This window comes from Tursiops truncatus, chromosome 14 (genome assembly GCF_011762595.2).
Source record: "Tursiops truncatus isolate mTurTru1 chromosome 14, mTurTru1.mat.Y, whole genome shotgun sequence".
In the NCBI taxonomy this organism is placed as follows: domain Eukaryota; kingdom Metazoa; phylum Chordata; class Mammalia; order Artiodactyla; family Delphinidae; genus Tursiops; species Tursiops truncatus.
The window spans coordinates 35,417,590-35,439,860 of record NC_047047.1 but is presented as its reverse complement, the minus strand read 5'-3'; the positions used below and the strand labels follow the sequence as shown (position 1 = coordinate 35,439,860).

The 22,271-nt window shown below is 38.8% G+C and overlaps 1 protein-coding gene across 1 annotated transcript in view; it reads right to left on the bottom strand.

Moving 5' to 3' along the window:
• Positions 1-22,271, bottom strand: part of PELI1 (pellino E3 ubiquitin protein ligase 1) — a 137,995-nt gene that overhangs the window by 62,423 nt on the left and 53,301 nt on the right. Inside the window, exon 3 of the mRNA XM_073791312.1 lies at positions 9,950-10,029. The gene's annotated coding sequence lies outside the window, so the exon portion shown is untranslated. The remainder of the gene's footprint in view (positions 1-9,949; positions 10,030-22,271) is intronic.

Here is a 22,271-nt window from a genome sequence, read left to right as displayed (position 1 = left end):
ATATGTGTATATTGTATACATATATATGTATATAATATTTTTACTACCTGGACTAGTTTTTATGAAAGTTTCTCAACTTGAGAGTCTCTTATCACAAAGGTAGTATAAATCCAGACCCTACAGTCACCAATTATGGAGGTTTGGGTTTAGATTTCTCCAAGGAGAATTTTTTTCTCTACTCAGAGATCAGAATAGAAAACAAACTGCTTGCTACTTGTCTAGTCTGGTAGACAAAACTTTTCTAGCTCCTTTTCACTGATTGTGCAGCTATTTAGAAGTCCTGGCATTAGCAGGAGTCCCATTTCTAACCTTTGCTCTGCAGGTGGGAGGGCACATCTCCTGTCCCCATGTGGGCATTGAAACCCTGGCCCCCAGCCCCTCAGGCCTAGATTCAGGTCTCTGACTTTGAGTCCCTTTCCCCTGACACAACACTTTTTTTTCTGGCAGCAGGGATTTCTCTTTCTCTCAAGCTTCATTTTTGTTTCTGTTGTTATATTTACCCAGCATGTCTATATATTTGTATCAGAAAAGGTGGCTCCAATTAGCTCAGTCTGCCATGATAGAGGAACCTATTTTTCATTATTTTTGAAAACTATTTCAAATACTTAGCCATATACCATTACTTTTTTTTTTTTTCCCCCTGCGGTACGCAGGCCTCTCACTGTTGTGGCCTCTCCCGTTGCGGAGCACAGGCTCCGGACGCGCAGGCTCAGCGGCCATGGCTCACGGGCCCAGCCACTCCGTGGCATGTGGGATCCTCCTGGACCGGGGCACGAACACGTGCCCCCTGCATCGGCAGGCGGACTCTCAACCACTGTGCCACCAGGGAAGCCCTATACCATTACTTTTAAGAACACATCCAACTTTCTAAAATACTACTTCATTAGTATTCAAGTAAAAAAAAACCACGTTGACTGTTAAGCATTACAGTCTCAGGTGGTACTATAGAAACTCTTGTTACATGGTTAGGGAATACTGGGAAGCCAGGGTAGGGTTGGGAGAGGGTTTTGGGTAAAGAATCATATTTAAATTTGGTAAGTTATAAGACTATAATCTCACGATACTCACTTTAATTCTCCCTATTTCATCCTCCCAGCTAGGTAGGTGCCCCATAACCCAATCTTCCATGTTTGTTTCCTCTAGTCCTCTGAGTTACTTTAATAAGTAAAGTAGCAAGTTACTCCTTAAACTCCTCAGTTTTTTTGGTTTCTGTTTGTGTGTTTGTTTGTTTTAATCTCTTTGTAAACTTAAGTACAGGAATCCTGGACTTTGCCAATAGAAATTTCCTATTTGAGTTCTGCCTCTCTGAGGATTGATTCTTCACAACTACCTCTCTTGAACTGGTACTGCTTTAATATTTTCTCACATAATTCCCCCATGCAGTTTCACATCCTGCCTTAATCATCTGTGTCTCCTGCTTGTCCTGCCTCCACAGTTACCTCTCAGAGCTCAGTTTCTTCACAACCCCACCCCACTGTGTCACCATGCAAAGCTCCCAGCCTCCCAACCTGAGTCACCATACGCCCCCTTCTAGTGTTACCAGCCCAGGCTCCTGTCCCCAATCTACCCCGTCTCTTCTCAGATAGAATCAGCATTGCACATTAGTAGAGATACAGTTCCATCCATTTGACTAGACTTAGCCAGCCTGGAGTTTTTCAATTTATGGGAGTACTTTTTTTAAAATGTAGTACTCGGAAATCTTTTTATTACAGAAAATTTCAAATATACAGAATGACAGAGAGTAGTCTAACGAACCCCATGTACCCATCATCCAGCTTCAACAATTTTCAACTCCTGGTCAATCTCGTTTCATCTCTACCTCTACCACACCCACTGGTTTATTTCAAAACAAATCCCAGATGCCATATAATTTCGTCTGTATTTCCATATGTGTCTCTTAAAAAGTGGGATTCTTTATTTTAAGAACATAACTATAATGCAATTATCACACCTAAAAATACCCTCTCTTGAATATTTCCTTAATATCCTCAAATATCCAGACAGTTTTTATGAACTGAGATCCAAAAAAGAATGTAAATGCCATTGGTTGTTATATTTCTTAAGTTTCTCTCTATTAAAAAAAAAAAACATAAAACCTTTGTGTTATGGAAATTTCCAAACATATACAAAGTAAGCAGTATAATATATGTACTCAACACCCAGCTTCAAAAATGATCAACAGTCTGTCATTCTTGTATCATCTATACCTCCAACTACTCTCCAATTTCCATTCAATTATTTTTTACAGTCTTTTGAGGTAAAATGTGCATGTATTTAAATATACAAATCCTAGTTGTACAGTTTTGACAAATGGATATATGTATGTAAACCTCGGTCATCACACAGGACATTTCCCTCTCCCTAGATGGTTCCCCTGCGCCTCTTACCTCCTCCCTGGCAATCACAACTTTGATTGTTTTAAGCCTTAGATTAGTGCCTGTTCTAGAACTTTATACTATTTTATGTTCAGCTTCTTCTCAGTATAATGCCTGTGAAATTCATCCTTGTTGTTGGATCAATCTGTTTCTTATAATTGCTATCACTATTACATATGTTTATCTTTTCTCCTGTTGATGACATTTGCTTAATGCAAAGTTTTGGCTAATGAGAATAAAGCTGCTAAGAACATTATTGTATAAAACTACCAGTGATTATTAAGTCTCTTTTAAGCTCCAAGCTGTGTGTGTCTGTGTGTGTGTGTGTGTGCATGCACGCGTGTGTGTATGGCAGTTGTTAGTTGTTAAAGAATCCAGGTAATTTGTCCAGTAGAATCTCTCGTCTGGATTCTGCTGATTGCATCCACATATATTTCACATATTCCTCTGTCCTTTGCATTTTCTGCAAATTAGTAGTTAGATCTAGAGGCATAATCAGATTCAGGTTCAATTTTGTCAAGACTATCAAAGGGGGTGCTGTGCACTTCCATTAGAAGATTCGTAGTGATTGATGTTCTTTTATTTGCCACTGTAACTCTGGGATAGATTTCTAGAAATACAATTGTTGGATCAAAAGATAAATATATATATAAAACGTCGCTAGATTTAACTTACAGGACTTTTCAGGGGCTTATACACTATAATATGCTGTTTAGTGAGGTATTAGCCAGTTGCAGTAATTTTACTACATGGAAAAATACACACACACACACACACACACATGCACCATTGAATCTCATTACTGGTAATAGTTATGTTTGATAAAGTCACTGTGAACACTGAACTAGCAAATACTGAATGATTGCTCTTAGAGGAAATACAAGGTTAAGTTCCTGCGAGTGTCCGGTCCCAACATTTTAGTCAACTGATCAGTACATAACCATGTTTTATGTGTACTTCTGTTTAAAAACACATTATTTAATATGTATTGTTGATTCATTAACATTGAACTCACAGTCAACAGCACTACAACTCATGCCGAATGAAGCTTGTACTAACACATATCTTCTCCAAAGGCAACATCACAGTTTTCTTGCACTTAGGAACACTAGACAGCACCTCAGGACTACATTTGTGGGCTGTTTTAGACATTGAAATCACCAACGAAAAGCATAAAAATGTGAAAAGTTTTTCACTAAATGGACCACAAAAAGGACACCTGTTGACAGTGTGAGAGTTGAAACAAGAAGGCAGAGCATTGCCTTTCTCAGTCTTAGGTACTAATGTGAGCACCAGGTGACTCAAATTTTGTCTGTTCTTCATACGTTCATGAATGATCTGCAAATCACTATGAGTATTGAATTGGGGGTTACAAGTAAATTTTAGTGAGTAAGCAAATTCACAAATATGTACTCCACGAATAATAGGGATCAACTGTATATATAAAACAGGATTGTCATCTATTCCGAATCCCCAGAATTTGGGCAGATAAAAAGAAGAATAAATTTCCTATTTTCAGCAAACTTGATGGGACTATATTCCCATGAGTCTTGGGCTCGATTTGGTGTCCCACCCTCAAATATGTGTAGATTTAAGGGTTATCATGACTCACTGTGATAGAAGATGTAAATATATTGGGTTTTAGATATGCTGACATTTTTACTAAAAAAGAATCCTATCTAGGTGACAAAAAAATATCATATGTAGAGGTAGAAATGGCATGAGGTCTAGAAAGATAAATATAAAAGTGTCTAAAAAACTAGCCAAATATATGACTTGAAAGAAAGAGAAGACTGAGAATTGAGTACTTAATTAAGGCAAAAAATCCAGTTCTAAGATATTTCAACGAAGCGGAAATGAGAGACATACTACCTAATGAGGATGTCTGCTGACTAGAAGAATCACTACTAGATCTACTACTAGAAGTAGAGGTGGGGCACAAACAGAAAAGACTTTTCCTTGTCGATGAAAAGGAAAACAATTCTGACTTGGACTTGAGGGTATATGTATGGGAAACTTTAGTAAGAATAGACCAAGTGATTGCAGAATGCATATGGGTAAAGGAAATTGTCTCAACATGGGCATGAACGATTTGTTATAAATCTGATTGATTAACTTAGTGGCATTAGATTAGTACAATAAATAAAACTGTATGCCTGTGATTTACATGTTGAGATAGATTTTATTCCTCCCAAGACCTCTATAAATTGTAGTCATATGTTTTTTTTTCCTACTTCACATACTAAGCCAATGCTGGAGTGAAGAACATTACCCAGGATACTACAGGGGATACAGCATATTCTCCAAACATTACCATAACAATTACCCTTTCCCACCTCTACGCACTAATACCATTTTGGGGGGAGGTGACAACACTTCCAAGAAAATACACCACTAGACTTTTGCTTTGGTCTCATCCTTAAAATTTCCCTCCAGGTCAGATATCCAGACTAAGGCATTTCTTTGAGTCAAGTCCCAGAGACACTTCTAGTGCTATCTTACTACCCTTGACCACAACACTTGTATCCCTACATCAGAGACTCCAGTTTCCTTCCCAACCTCAACCAGGATTCCCGTAAAACTCTCCTATAATTCCCTCTCTTACACACTCTCACGATAGCCTGTCCTAAGTCATGGTGTGTTAGCCTGGGTCTCCCTTTGTTTATTGGACATCTTGCTTGCACTCACTGGTTTCTCCCTGGATTTAAGAATTTCAGAGACTATATCTGGAAAATGAAAAAAATAATCTCTTGATATAGAGGGGAAAATGGTGCTGAAAAAGTCCACCAGTAGTATATACTTTTAAAGAAAGCAACTTGGCTAATGAGATTATCATTACTATGATAGACATCTACATTTTAGTTTCTGACTGGCCAGATTTCACAATATTTAGGAGAATTGTGAAAAGTAATTCTTACCTCCCAGAAGACTAGAATTCAAGAAAGCTCTGTCACTCAGAAGTAGTTTTACTGATTGAGAAGAATAAATTCAGTAAAAAAAAATCAGTGAAAACCTTGTCTGTACACATGAAGTAGTAGGACTGATATAAAATAAGATAATAAGCCCTTTTGTAATTGCAGGTTCAGTTTGAACTTTTGTTTACTCCATTTCTAAATTTCATTGTTCAGTTAGAACCCTATGATAACATTTATGAGATTATTTTGCTATCCAAAGCAATTTGCTATCCATTCCTCAACCATAGCTATGACCCTCATCAATTCCAAATTCCAACAGATAATACACTGGAGGGTTAGACTGGGCTAGGGGTTGCTGACAACTAGGTGATATGTAATAAGAAAATCAGAATAGGTCAAATCACTCTGAAGACAGATCCTCATGTAAAGCTGCGAGAGTCACAAAGGGCCTGATTAGTGACCCTGTCACTAATTTGGAGTCAGATCTGAGATTTGGGAATGGTCTTCACTGGCAGTCACTGTTGCCTCTCACCTTCCCCCTTGGAAAAATATCTGCTATGTTGCAATCACTGAGCAAATGCCAAATGCCTTCTGGAATGTTCTGATCCTGCCAGGAATACCCTGTCCCTCAAGCTCTCATCTGTTCCGTGGGAAAGTTTTGGAATTTCCAGTCTCTAGCCTGCTGCACCTAGATCCTGGGCAACCAAACCTAACAAGTGTGTGGTTCAAGCGGTCTCTTCGATCTCATGGGTAACCAAACATGTCCAGGAAACAGAAGAGAATTATCACATTGATGATAACTTGTGCCTGTTTAGAGCTTATGTGTAACTCTTAACACAGAGGGAAGAAATTGCCATTAGAATTCTGCTGATATTGATACTGATATTATGATCAAGAGTCGAATTATGTCTTGATTGATAAGCATAAGAAGGAACACAGTAAAAACCTTGTTTTATAGGTATAGTGAGATTGATACAAAATAAGAAATAATCCCTTTCATAACTTGAGGTTCACTTGAAACTTTTGTTTATTCAATTTCTAGATTTAATTGAACCACGAGTGTATACCACTTAAGCGATTATTTTGCTCTCCTAAACAATGTTACTATTCACTCCTCAACAATAGCCATCTACCCTCATTTTTTACTCTCCATTTCCAAATTCCAACGGATTATTCAACTAGAGGATTCGATGGAGCTAAGAACTGAAGACACATAGGTGATACTTAAACACAAAGAAATGGAATACATAATGTAAATATCTGACAGTTCTATTCAATTATGAGATGTGTTTGGTGTTAAGATTTAGAAATACAACTGCTGTGAATTTTTACTGATGACATGCTGAATTGTGGCCTTGGCTATTGACACGGTTGGCCATGTGAATAAAAGGCAAACATTTATATGTGACAACACAGGCAAACTGGTTAGCTTATAAGAAACTTCAAATCTATCTCTATAAATAAAACAGGGAAAATGGATTAAAATAACATAGTAAGAAAAAAACATCGGTTATCTCACAGTCCTGTATGGTAAAAATGCTAATTATCTTGAGATCATTTATTCAGCAATCAAAATAGGGCCCACTAACCCAGAGGTAAGAATAAAACTTCTGAGCTGCTAGAAAAAGAAAGAAAGGAAAAGAAAAGAAAAAAAAAAGGTATAAAAGCTATACTAGGGCTTCCCTGGTAGCACAGTGGTTGAGAATCCACCTGCCAATGCAGGGGACATGGGTTCAAGACCTGGTCTGGGAAGATCCCACATGCCATGGAGAAACTAAGCCTGTGCGTCACAACTACTGAAGCCCGCGTGCCTAGAGCCTGTGCTCTGCAACAAGAGAAGCCACCGCAATGAGAAGCCCACCCACCTCAATGAAGAGTAGCCTCCGCTTGCCGCAACTAGAGATAGCCTGCGTGCAGCAACGAAGACCCAATGCAACCAAAAATAAATGAATTTATTAAAAAAAAAAAGCTATACTAAAGCTCACAAACTTTATTAGTAGAAATTGGTCTAATACTTAAACTCATTTAAATAAACTTGATTATTTCATTTCTGGAGCCACAGAAGATTAGAAACAATAAATTGTTTTTTTTCTCCAGTCATTACAGACCCTTATATTTATTGTATGTTTACTATGTGGGAGGGATATTTACAGAAATAGCTAATTCGATCCTATGAGGTATGTACTATGAGTCCCCTCATTTCACAGACAAGGAAACTGAGGTGGAGAGAGGTTGATAAATTCGCCCAAGAGCACACAGTAGACATGGATAGGGTCAGGATTCAAACACAGGTATTTTACCAGAGACCACACCGTCAGGTATTCGTGGCAGAGATACAGTGATGAACAGATCTGAGGAGCTTCCTGCTGTCACAGTCTACAAGCGACAAGGAAATGTAAGAGAAGAGAGATGGCAGGAGCAAGAACTGACACACAGCAGAACAAGGAAGGAGGTTGAGGGTTGGCGAGTACCAGACCCTTTACAGTTATTATTTAACTCTCTCTTTGCAACCATTCTGCAAGTTAGCATAAGCACTTTGCTGATAAAGAAACTGAAGCTGTAAAGAGTTAAATAAATTTCTCCAAATTGCATAACTAGTCAACAGTGGACCTGTGGTTGGAAGCTTAATTTCTTTCTCCTACACGTCACTACTCAAACACAGGCTCATAGACAGCGTTTCAGCCTAGACCACTCTACATGAAAGGAAACAGCCCTGAACACACTACATCAGCCTGTGAGGGCCTTGGATAATGCATAAAATGGTTAAATGTAAAAATGGTACAATAATGAATGTGTAAAATCGAGACCTGAATAATCAACAACCAGTTACATTATGTTGATTACTCTCTGTCTAAGAAAACGTATGGCATATTTTTAAAAGTCTAAAAATAGACATGGTGAAAATAAAACATTTGTGGATTTAAAGAAATGAGCTTCGAGTATCTGGAAATTTTTTGGAATATTTCTTTTCTAATGAAACCAGATAAAGTTTTCTATATTGGGAAATAGTACAAATAGGCATATTAAATAAACGCTAACACAATTTTGTGTCACAGGGCCCAACAAAAATAGTCCCAACACTTTAATACCAGGTTCGATTATGTGTTAATACTGAATCAGGCAGCATCTGAAAAGTGTTTCTACAAGTTAAGAGAGATTATAATTTATCAGGAATTCAAGGTATTAGGAAGGTAAAATAATTGAATTTCCCCCATACCATACTTTCGTGAGCAAAAAAGGACACCAGGTATTTTTCAAAGACTTCTGAACTTAAAATTCAGGTATTCAGTGCCAAGTAAACAAAGGGTTTACATTAAAGAACAATATACATGGCATACCTTAAATTCAGTGTTTATGTTTCCTACACTTTCCCATGTAGAGTGCTGTATCTCAATGATAATCATGACCCACAATGTACCCTCTGAGCTATAAAAAGGCAAAAAAGCTAAAAACTACAGTCAACGTAATTTGGGAGTAATATATTTGTCTCTGTCTTTTAAAAAAATTAGCCAACTATTGCTTAACTCATCGGTCCCCAACCTTTTTGGTACCGGGGACCGGTTTCATGGAAGACAATTTGTCCATGGATGAGGGGGGTTTCAGGTGGTAATGCGAGCGATGGGGAGCGATGGGGAGCAGTAGATGAAGCTTCGCTCGCTCGCCCATCACTCTCCTGCTGTGCTGCCCGGTTTGTAACAGGCCGCGGAGTGGTACCGGTCCGCGGCCCCAGGATTGGGGACCCCTGGCTTAACTAACAGATTTCAGATAACTCAAATCATTAGTTAGAAGACGTTATTCTCCAACCTATTCAAGGGAGCATTTGAAAAAAAAAAATTATGGAAAGTAGTCCTAGAAATTCAAGAAAATCATGTTTTCATCTATTGCACATTAGTTGTATCGACCTGAATGCTCTTTTAAAGTCCCATGTCCTGCTTAGGTGTTTGGTGTATTTTTAATGAAAAAGTTTAATAATGTAAAAATAGCTCCTAAGAATTTTTCAGTTGGTTAATGATCATAGACAATTCAAACAAACAAAAATACTATTTGTTACTGAATAGCTTTAACATTTTACTGTGTTGCAAGAAAACTATGTGTGGGAGATAATTACTTAATTTAGACCTATACATTTGTGCACTCAAAAGTGGCGCTTTATGTCAATGACAAAAACATAATCATAAATAAAGGTTAAGTTCTGTTCAAGCCCTTTTGCTAATTGTGGGGGGTTTTCAAAAGAAAGAAATGGATGTAGTTTAAAGTATAAGAGAAAGCAAAACATTTTCTTCCTGAGCTTTCACACAGTGGAAGATGTGTAGCTACAATTACTTTTTCTAAAATTTCCAAGACAGTTCCAATGTTAATATTATGTTTTGAAACCATGTTAAGCCATTCGCATTGATTTTTGTTTCAAAATGTTTGGACGTCAGATAGGGTAATAGTCTAATATTGATATTTTTAGGAAAATCTTACTTTTACTTTGATTCCTAATGATATTTAGGAACATCAGAGAGTTTGTAAAGGTAGGTCCCACACTCATTTAGAAACTTAGAACATTTAATTAATAAAAAGTAACTGATTTTGAGTAGGTCTTTCTTCTGATGGACTTCAGAAATTTTATGAAATATGATCCAAGTTTATAACAACACAGAGAGATTTACTTACGAAATTTCTTATGCCAAAGATACTCTGATAGTTCTTTCTTCCAGCCTTGGTCTTCATATAGTGCATATACACTGATTAATCTGTAAGTTAAAAAGAGTCCATCATCTATTATTAGGACAGCATTTCAAACATGTACGAGAATATATTTCTCCTTTTAAAAACATTTACTATCATTATATTTTCTAAGGAATCATTTAAATATTGAATTAGTATGACAGACCTTATCAAAGCAACAATTGAGTAATTGGCCTAGAATGGTACTTTGCATACCTAGAAGAGGCTCAGATAGTAGACTCATTAAAAGAACATTATGTCCTGTTTTCTTCCCGTTTAAAGGAAAGGAAGCATTTTAGCAGAAGTATAAAGATAGGACATACCTATTTCTTGCTTATTAAGGAAAATGTTGAAAGGGAACCTTATCTCCACCTGCTTGACATCTTCTCAGAAAAGACTAATCTTTTAATTTCCTTTCCTTTTTCTCCTTACAACTTTTAATTGGTTCACATGTTCTAGACTTCAGGGGTCAGTGTCATCTTTCATTTTTAATGTGGCATGTCCTCAATTTCCTAATGCCCATGCACACACAGGTGGTGTGATATTGATGGCTCATAAGACATACTTGTCTTTGTGTCATACTTGTATTATATATCTTGTGTGACAGTTATGACATACTTCTTACATCTCAAATAAAGATTTAAATTTAATTCTTTTTTGAGATAATGCATATAGATGTGCCCTAAAAATTATACATATATATAATAGACACAGAAATTTATATACTAGTGTCATCATTACTGACTCATAGTATGACCCTGAAGGTATTTTTTAAAGACAAGACCATACACACGTACAAATGAAGGAAGCTCTTAAACCATCTACATATTCATATAGATTGCATCTAAAAACTGCCACAGAAAGCTCAAGACTCAATTCAAGTCAGGGGACTGGAAATGAGAACATTTCTGTTTATATTTGATTTCCTGGTGCTGTGTCTTTACATAACTAAGAAATGATGTGAATTCACATAATTATGGCCAACAGCCAAATCTTCCACAAGCACTTGTGAGCATATGTATATAATCATGAATAGATATATTAAAGATTCCTATTTTTGTAATTCATAAACTTCTTATGTCTAGACAGAAACAAATACAGTGCAATGTCTGAGCATTATTTCTGATGTGTGTGATAATAATTTGCAGAGATCACTTAGACCAACTAAAAGTATGTGAATTAAATGTGGTGCTTCTAAACAGAAGCCCTCCCTTTTTCACTCTGGAGAAAATAATTTGCTCTTTTACTTAACTATTTTTCCCCCTATGACTCAAGGGAACCCATGACTTCAATATATTTTTCTTGTAGGTATTTTAAATAATACACTATAAAAATAACATATAGTAAATTCAAATTTAATTAAATAGGGAAATGTTTAAGAGTGCAACTTTTAGACTACACTCGTGAAATTTAGACAATACTCTTTCCTGAAATCTTAGTGAGCTTCAAAATTTATAAATGTTTTGCCCTTTCTTGAATAAAACATTACATCCAACATGTAATTGAAAAATAAAAACTTAACGTATCACAATATTACCATCGTGTCTATTCATCATATATGACTTACTACTTTATGCGATTGACCAATTTAATATGGAAGTGACATGTGGCCTCTATTAGCTGCTTAAGAGAGTCACAATGAGCAACAAGATGGATGCAAGTAGAGATTATCATTCTAAGTGAAGTAAGTCAGAAAGAGAAAGACAAATACCATATGATATCACTCATATGCAGAATCTAAAATATGACACAAATGAACCTATCTATGAAACAGAAACAGAATCAGGGACATGGAAAATAGACTGGTGGTTGCCAAGGGGGAGGGGAGTGGGAGAGGGTTGGGTTGAGAGTTTGGGATTAGCAGATGCAAACTGGTGTACATAGAATGGATACACAACAAGGTCCTACTGTATAGCACAGGGAACTATATTCACTATCCTGTGATAAACCATAATGGAAAAGAATATAAAAAAGAATATATATATATATACACATATATATAACTGAGTAACTTTGTTGTACAGCAGTAATTAATTCAGCACTGTAATTCAACTATACTTCAATAAAAAATAAATTACAAAAAATAGACAGTCACAATAGACTAGATGTTGATTTTTTAAACTTAAAGAGAGCATCAGTGGTTTACTAAATTTTCTGGGCAGAGCAAGACCTTCCGCCATCCTGTAGGGTCAAAATTCATTCTCTAGTTATGTCGTTCAACCTTCCTTAGTGTTCACCAGAATGAGAGTCAGCAGCAGCTCGCAAGGCCCCTATTTCACCATCATTCTGTCTCGCTCAGCTCACAGCACTGGTCCTTTTAGCTCTCACCGTCTCTCTCTCTTTCTCTTCCCATTCAAGCTTCCTGAGAGAGGGCTATATTCAGTCCCTCCATTTTCTCATCTCTCATTCACTCCTTTATTATCTCTCTTTTTCCCTTTTAGTAAAATATGCATAACATAAAACTTGCCATTTTAACCATTTCCAAGTGTACAGCTCCGTGGCATTAAGTACATTCACATTATTATGCCACCACCACTGCTACCTGTTTCCAGAACTTTTCCATCTTCTCAAACTAAAACTCTATACCCACTAAACAATAACTTTCTATTCCTCCTCCCCCGCACCCCAAGAGCCCCTGGCAACCACCATTGCACTTGCTGTCTCTGAGGTTGAGAGCTCTGGGTACCTCATTTAAGGGGAATTATACAGTATTTGTCCTTTGGTGGCTGATATTCACTTGGCATAATGTCTTCAAGGTTCAGCCCTGTTTCCTTTATTCTCTATTTTCCCACCCTGTCTTCTCCACGTCACTGAAATGTTCCTTGCCAAGGTCACCAGTGATCCCCTATCTACTCCTCTGGAAAATCATCTTTATTTTTCAGTGGCATCAACTGCACTTGGCACTTCTTAATACTCTCCTCTCTTTTCACTTCCAAGACATCCCTCTCTCCTGATACATTTCTAGCATTTCTTTGTGGGTTCCCCTCCACTTTAAATACTGTTTTTCTTTTGTGTCTATGTACATTCTAGAGCATTCTCCTTGGGTGATCTTGCCCATTCCCATGGCTTCTACTACCATCCACCTGTGAATTCCGACTCTGTCTCCAACCTAGATTTCTCTCCTGAGCTCCCAAGGAGGGCAAACACCTGTAGCTGGAGACCTCCACATGAACGCACTATGGACAACATGTTCAAAACTGAACTTAGCATATTTCCCTCCAGATTTATATAAACAAATGGATGGAACCATCCTCTGAGTCATTTTTTTTTAATTAATTAATTAATTAGGCTGCGTTGGGTCTTCGTTGCTGCGTGCAGGCTTTCTCTAGTTGCGGCAAGCTGGGGCTACTCTTTGTTGCGGTGCATAGGCTTCTCATTGCGGTGGCTGCTCTTGTTGAGGAGCATGGGTTGTAGGCGCGTGGGCTTCAGTAGTTGTGGCTTGTGGGCTCTAGAGCACAGGCTCAGTAGTTGTGGCGCAGGGGCTTAGTTGCTCTGCGGCATGTGGGATCTTCCCGGACCAGGGCTCAAACCCGTGTCCCCTGCATTGGCAGGTGGATTCTTAACCACTGTGCCACCAGGGAAGTCCCCTCTGAGTCATTCTTGACTTTTTAATTTTCCCTACCCATAACATTTAATTGATGTCAAAGTTTCTCAGTTTTGTCCACTGAAAATCCCTGGAATATCCATTCTCACTGCTACTGCTACTTGTCAATTCAAGTATTCTTCTTCTCTCTGGATCACTGCCACAGCGTCCTAATGAGTCTGCTTCCCTTCCTCAGTTTCATCCTCTTCTAATATATTCTCCACCTGTTGCCAGAATGATCTTTCTACAAAGCAAATCTGATTATATCACTCTCTGAATAAAAATTTTGAATGTCTTCCCATTGCCTTTAGGAAGAAGTCCAAACTCCTTAGCATAGAGCGTCATGCTCTGCATCTAAACCTCAGCGCTTACTGCTCTCCCTTAGGCGTTACTCCTTCCTACAGGCGTGACAAACCACCCTGAATGCACTCTCCTCAGGCTGTCATGTCTTTGTACGTGCCCTTCCCCTGGATAACTCCTGCTTGTCCTTTAGGACTCAGCTCCAGGGTCACCTTGTCCAGGAAACCCTCCCTGAAGGTGGGTGAAGTGGATGCGATGGCATGATGCTTGGATTCCTCTACCTCCTCAGGACTAAAACACTTATCCTTCTAACTGCTCAGAGTGTTGGTAGCAGTTTAGATCTCTGCTAAATTTCATTTTGGAGATTACCCTGGGTTGAAGAGTCACTTACTTAACGTCATGCCTTCCTTCCTAAGGGCAGCGCATACTCAATGATTAGTCACAGAGGTATACAGAAGTATAAAGGCTGGTCCCGTGGCCCCAACTGGGACAATGCTGCAGGCCATCCTAGCCCTATAGTTCTCTCTTGCAAAGGCAGAGGACTTTGTTGCAACTGCATCACAGCCCAACTTATTCTTCTGGCCGGTTCACCTTCTTTCACTTCTTCCTACAGGTGTTGATCATGAGAACAAGCCTTCTGCACATAAATCTCCATCTCAGAGTCTGTTTCACAGGGAACTGAATGGTAACATTAGGTTAGGACTCTCAACACCACTTGCTTATTCCTATCATAGCTCTTATGCCACGATATCATCATTGTCTGTTTACTCGTGGGGCTATGCCTAAATATAGTGAGCAGCTTGAGAACAGGGATTTTCAATCTTGTCTTTTCATCTTCACTTCCTTTTTATCCTCACTCATTAAATCTTTTTGAATAAGCGAATGCATAAATGAATGCATGAGATCACCATCTTTAAAACCCTTGGGGGCTTTCCTAAAATCAGTTCAATCCTGCCTGAATCTTACTTCTTCTAGGAATAGCCCCAGAAAATCTGGAATGTCTCTCCCAGAATGTATTTTAGGCTTGCTGCTGCTTCTGCTTCGTGAAATTGTTAAAGCATGAATTTGGAGATCTGGATTTATTAACCTGGAATGAATACTCAGTCATCATAACTGTGTGACTTTGGGAAAATCATATAACCTCTTCATGTCTTGGTTTTATCAGCTGGAAAATAGTAAATCTAGCCCATAGATATTGCTTGGTGATAAATGAGATAATGTCTGTGTGAGGCAATGGTACATAGTAGATACTCAGTAAATTTTAACTCTCTTTTTTTCTTTTCAGATTTAACTTACTCTTTTTATAATAATTTGCAAAGAAATAAATTACAGTAGTTTGGTCCTACTGAGATGATCTCATTAGCTCTCATTACCTTCTCCCTCCCCCTTACCACATGGCAAAAATCCATCATCCTCTGATACTATTTTTATTTTAGAAGGAAAAAAAAAGGGCTGCTGAAAGCATCTACTCAACAGTGCAAGTCCCTGCTTGCTATAAGTCTTGCTATTTATCATGAGGTATCAAATTTGCTAGTGGCATGAGGTGTGGCTGGGTGTGTCTGAGAGTGAATCAAAGTGAATAAATGACATGAATGTAACACTACCTGATGGGTTTCAGTGAAGTGTATGAAGGGCTAAAATGATTAAAATAAGGCACGAAGAAAAGGTTAAACATACGGTAGCAAGGTATCCCATATGTTAAGTACCTGATTCACCCATATTTCCAGTTTTCTTCTCAGTACTTGGAAAATCCCATTTCTCAGCTTCCTTGCAGTTGAGTGGACAATGTGATAAGCTCTGGCCAATGGCTGTTAGTAGAAGTAATAGATCACATGTAGGAGAAGAATTTAAAAGCCAGTGATGAGTTTTCAGCTAGAAGTCTGGAATGTTGAAGGACATAGGCCCTAGACATTCTCCTAGATCTGGAGCAGATTCTGTGAAGAGTGAATTAATCTGTTGTGTTAAACTACTGAGATGTTCGTGTTCCTGTTACCACCACAAAACTTAGCCAGTTCTGACCAATGCACTGGAGCTCAAGAAAACTCAGGATAAATCTGAATAAACAAAACATCTCAGGAAAAATAGGAACCGTGGCCAGCTGTCTCAGAAAATAGAACTGGAAGGGTATTCAGGGTCCTTGTCAATCTTTACTGTTCCACCACTAAAGCAACTTAGCTTCTCTCTTTGAATCTGCTCCTTTCTGTGTCTGTCTCCTTCTTCCACTTCCAATTGCCAGTTGTCTTTCTTTGCATCATTGTGTCTTTGCATCTCTGTATCATTCGTCTTTCAAAGAGATAGAACTCGGTCCAATTTGGACAACCATCAGAAAGAGCTCTTGTACCAGATTACTTTGTAGGCTGCTGGGTAGTCTACAAATTGGCTTTCCTTGAGTCAGATGCCCTTCCCTAGTCCAGTTAGCAAAAGCCATGGGATTAGTTCATGAGATACAAAACATGGCCACCCATGTTTAAGGAAAGGCTTGGGATCTCCCCTGACCTTCACACTCCCTACCATCCCCTCAACAGGAACTGTAGGTTAGAGGACTGTTAGATGGTGCTGCTGATATGGTAGGCATCATGTTGGCTTGCCCAGTAAACTGGGATACAGACCTTTCAGGTCAGTGAGAGAGAGACTATTACTCCACTGCTGTGCCCACTGGGCATAGAACTAGTTGCACAAGTGCCTTGGCCTTGACCTGGAAATTGACCTGTGACTTCTGGGTCAGGACAGAATTTTTGTTAAGCTGATGAGACTTCCTAGATGAGAGAGGAAAAGTGGATCCAATGACCCTGGGTCAAATGCACAAGATTTCTGGCCTCCTAGATACTCATTGATCAAGAACTAGATATTTAATTTTGAGAATTTTTTTTGGTTGATAAAAGACACAAAAGGTGACAGTTGTTTTAGGGTAGTGTAATAATCAGTGATTTTTAAATGGTTTTAGTGTCAGAATATAAGTTAAGGACCATTTCACTTCACCATGAGCATTTGGTTAACTTATTCGTAAATGTGAAATAAGAGCTTCCCTCTGCTCTTAACATCACCCTCCTGCCACAGTCTCTTACAAATATTCTTTTTAATGTATGGTCGTCTTTGTTTGGACTGTATTTTATCTTCTTAAAATGTTTATTCCATTTTAAACTCCACTCCTTAAGCCAGCCCCTATTGTTTAACTTTCCCCTGAGGCACCTTCTTATCTTTCCCAAAATACTCTACTACCCCCTCAAATGGCTTCAACTCCCTAACTGCCCTCAGTCCATTCCCAATTAAAATCCTTATTGCCTCTGAGGTGATCTCAGTTGGAATTAAAAGGAAATAAGCCAATTAAACTACTATAAATTAAGAATGTCTGGTAGTCAAGTGACAAAATAAAAACAATGCAGAAAAGTTTTTTGATCAGAGATGCCTTCCTACTGTTCTTTAAATTATTGCAGTTAGGTTCTTTTAGCTTCCTTTTGACACTACAAACAGAATAGAGGCTCCAACACCAGCTCTTGGTCAGAGGTAATGATACAGGAGGGGGATGGTGGATTTATTTTTTGAGAAACCATGACCACATCTCAAGTAATTGAAGAGGCTATCTCATTTATAAAATGCATCCCTATTTCAGGAATGTTAAGTGGTAAAAAAGGTGTGCCATAAATTCTACAGAAATACGGTAAATGGTAGACATCATGTTGGTACACTGTGGGGAAGCTGCAGTGAGGGAGTGGAGTGTGTGCTGATCTTTCATTGAGACCAGGCTCAGCTTCCAACCCTTCCCCTTATTAGCTGTGTGACCCCCGGGCAAAGCGTTTCACTTCTTTGAGCCTAAGAATCCTCATCTGAACAATGGGGATAAAAATAGCTACAGAGTTATTAGATGCATTACGGAATATTATTGTACATGAAAGATCCTGACACATAGCAGGTTCTCAGTGGGTGTGAGCTGAATTTGAATCTGCCTTTTAAGCACCCTGTAAACTGAAGTCAAGAGGATTGAAGTCAAGAGGATTGATAGGGACTGGAATGAACTCTTTGGTTGGGAGAGAAAAGACTTCAGCCGTGGATACCCCATCTCCTTTGTACCATTGTTGATTAGATAATAATTTACTTGTTGTTCCTTCCTTCATGTGTTCCTTCACTCAATCATTACTTTTGGGGTACCTACTTTTTGGCAAGCACTGGGATAAAGTGATAAATAAGACATGGTGATCTCCATGGATCACTGAACCCAACAGGGAAATAAAGGCATGTGAGCAAATAAGCGAGGAACATTAAACAAACTATTCTTTAAAAATCTGCAACCATTTCCGTTTAAGAAACAATTAAAAAAAAAAAAAAACCCAAACCAAGGTAGACTTCCAATATCTTCTATGATTTGCAAAATGTTGTAGAAGCATGGGTGATCTAAACTAAACTCTATCACAAAGAATATTGCCTTCTTCAACTTTTCTCTCTTATTACAGTTAATTTTGACTTTGGCATCAGGACACATTTTGTTTTCCTTCTGCTCTCACACTCTGCATCTGTTACCTTCTCTGTCAGGCAAGTAGAGAAAGTAAGTCATCAGGCAAGAAACAATAAGCACAGCACACATCTAGAAACTGAAACAAATTGGTAGGCATAATTTTAGCTCTACCTGCTTTCATAGTGCTTTGCACATGGAATACTGTATCTATAGGACTTTTAGATTTTTGGTGAGGCAGTACGGCACAGTGGGAAAAATATAGGTGTAGAAATCAGAGTAAGTTTAAATTTTGGCTTTATCGTTTGCTAGTTGTGTGGGCAAGTCATTTAACCTCACTGACTCAGTTTCCTCATCTGTAAAAATGAGTGATAATAATACGAGATTACAGTAATGAACATATATGCTTACTCATAGGCCTTTAATAAATATAAGTTATTATTGAAATCATATGACACAAAAGAAAATATTTTCTCAGCCCTTGGATAACTGTATAAAATACTCAAACAATTTAATATAAATTGTGTATATTAAGGGCAGGATTTGACCTGGTTATATTAAACAAGCAAATAGTTATTAAAATTGTCTTAACTTGGGTCACCTACTGGGAAAAGATCATTACAAGCTGTAAATGTCTAGCTAGAGTGATCAACCCTGAAAACAGGGCTGGGTACAGGTTGGAGCCAGTCCTCAGGGTGGGAATGTGGAGCAGGGAATTAAGCTCTACCTCTTGGAGGGCGGTACATGTAATATTTGGAGTTCTTGGGTAAGAAAGAGTTGTTTCTTATTCATTTATTCATTCATATGGACTTGTGTATATTTTATATTTTAGGTAATATCTAATGCCATGTTATTTATCTTGCTATTCAAATTGTTCTAGCTTTGGCCATGGGGAGCTTTTTCAGGTTGGTTCCTATGGCCCTCTGACACACCTACATCCTTTTGTTTTTCTGAGCACTACTTTCTTTCTGGGACTACAACATGCTTTGGGCTCGTATTCTATTTTCTCTGCTCCAGCTCTAGAATCAGCCATCTCTCCAAAGAGCCTTGGCTCCTTTGATTGGGGAATGGCATTTAGAAATCAAGATCTCGGTGATAGGTGTGCTCAACCAATATTTTCTAGCATTTTCTATGCATCTGGCACTGTTCTGGGCACTGGAGATAACAACAGCCAAGGTCTCTGACCTCAAGGAATTTACATTCTAATGGATCATGAAAATTAAAGGTGATACTATGAACAAAACGTCCAGAAAAACACTTGGCTTATAAAAAGTGCTCAGAAATGTTAGTAAATCCTTCCCCGTCTCCCTCACTATACTCACTCGACAATTGTTCTAATCCCTTTCTTGGGGATTGGAGCAAACTGGGCTATGCTGAGGGCTGGAGTCCCATATAGGAGTGGGTGTAGGGATTGTAGGGATTATTGCTGGTTCTGGGCTGCATGGTACCTGTGCTCCACAAAGCATGTTTGAAGTGTTCCTGAGAAGGCAAATCAAAGCCTGTAATAGAGGATCAGTATCTAACCCTAACCCAAGGGATACAACTCAGACCATTGAGGAGATGAGTCAAAAGCTCAGAATTTCAGTTGATCAAGACCAAGTGTGGAAGCAGAGTACAAGTTGAATCAAGTATAAAAGGCCCCAAGTGAAGGCCATGAATGAAGTAGTGGATCTGGGTCTTTATTGGGTGCTGCCTCCATGGTATAGGAGCGCCTTATCTGCTGATAGACCCAGGCAAGGCAAATACACTTGATCTTTGAATGTCTGCTCTCTGTTTTGCATCTTCTGTCACATCTCCTGTCCATTGTTTCCAGCTGTCCTGCCATGCATTTCAGAGTCCAGATAAAAGCCCGCAGTCATCTGGAGGAACTCTTAGTGCAAAAGCATAATGTTGACACCACGATGGCCATATTGTCACCCAGAATCATAACGCAGGGACTGGAGAGTAAGCTGTTAATAGCTGCCCCCAGAATTGAGGCTTACTTAGGGAACACCATGTCTCTCGGCTCTCTGCCTTTATGCTCAGGTCCTCTTTTGTGTTGGATGAACTGGGAAGTTGCTACCTGGGAGGGTCTGTGCTGAGGAGTGGCAGCCCAGGGTCTCACCAGGAATTGTGAACAGAGGGAGAGGCAGAGGTCAGCACCAGGGAGGTGGTAAGCAGAGTCCTGCCTGGGGCTACAGATAAGAAAATAACCCAGGAGGCCAGACTCTGGGAGGGCTGAGAACTGGTAGGGAAAAGAAGTACAAGAGGGGGCATACAGAGAGTATAAGACAAAGGCTGAAGGTTAGGGCTCCATGTGGCCAGTTACCTGTGCTGCTGGCTGCTGAGGGGTTGGGTTTAAGGGGTTGGGCTTCATGGGCTAAAGGAGCTTTTCCAGGCCTCGCTCCAGAAACTCCCAGGGACTGATATTTCCCCTTCTTTCCACAGTGATAGTAAATAATGAACAATTATTTATTATAATATAATGATAATTAATTATAAGAGAATTAGCAACCATATTATTTATAATCATATATATACATAAATAATAATAAATCAAAAATTTGCCTTCTGATGTCATTCTGAGGCCTATGGTAACCTCTTAAGAGGCAGAACTCATCAAAATCTAGTGAAAGAAATCCAGAAGAGAGGTTGTCTTTTAAAATAACTGCATTTTAAACCATACATTGAGTTGAGCCTGCCCTTCTCAACCTCATCTTGGGACAGGAAGAGAGCAATGGGTTGTCACAGCAAGTCTGGTGTCCCCTTATCCCTTTGCAGCCTGGCTCCTTGACTAGGGACTGAGGCATCATGGAGCTTAGAGGGAGGACCAGGCCTAAAGGAGAGAAGGGATGGTTTGGGGCCAGAGGACTTCTTCTGTCCCTGTCCTCTCATAAAACCCGTAATCCTGGCACAGTCTTGCCAAAAACATTCTGACCAATGCTTAAAATGCAAGTCAAGAGCAGTGCACGGGCAGTCATGTGGGATGATGGTGGAGATGGGATGATTTCTCCTTAGAGTCAGGCACAATGTCCTCTCGCCTGCATGAACATCAGGACATTTGAAGAGCATTTTCTGTACTCAGAGTCTCAGCTGCTTCCAAGTGGAAAAGAAAATCCAATAAGATTTTTAACTAATTTCTATGCCTCCCTGGCAACTGTAATATTATTCATAGTAAATATCTAGGGTAAATCAAGTAGTCACATGGGAAAATGATATTTCACACCTCTATTTTGGAATTATGTGCAAAGTTTGCCACATCCCTCATGTTGAATATCACAGTTAAATTGTTAATTACCCCAGTTGAAAATGATGATCTGAAATTAAATGATTAGTCATCGTTCTGTTGCATAAAAATATTTGATTTCTCAACTCATGAACAAAATCTGTAATAAATGTTGCTGGCTTACAAGTCGATATTTACCACTGATTTATTCAAGGTTCTAAAAAATTGATTAACAAAGGCTAAAACAAGAGAGTGAAGAATTTAAGAAATTATTAAGTTCTCTGTTGAAAAAAAACCACAAACCTCTTATGAAACTTTAGATTCAGTTTCTAATAGAAGGGTAAAACCGAAAGGGCATTTGCTTCCTCAACAATTGAACACTGGAACTCAGCAGTCCTCTGGCATATATTAGCAATGCTTAAAATTCCCCCTTTAAGCTAAAAAGGAAGTATTGGGAATTCCCTGGCGGTCCAGTGGTTAGGACTCTGCACTTTCACTGTGGGGGGCCTGGGTTTGATCCCTGGTTGTGGAGCTAAGATTCACAAACAGCCTGGTGCAGCGTGGCCAAAACAAACAAACACAAACCAAAAAACCCGCTATCCCGTCCCCTTTTTCTTTGATTACTCACTTTTCTCCCCTTCTCCCCATCTAGTTCTCACCGTTTCCTCTCTCCTTATTTATAACCTTCAAGCCTTGCGTCTTTTCTTTTTTCCCAATCTCCTTCCTTGTCTCC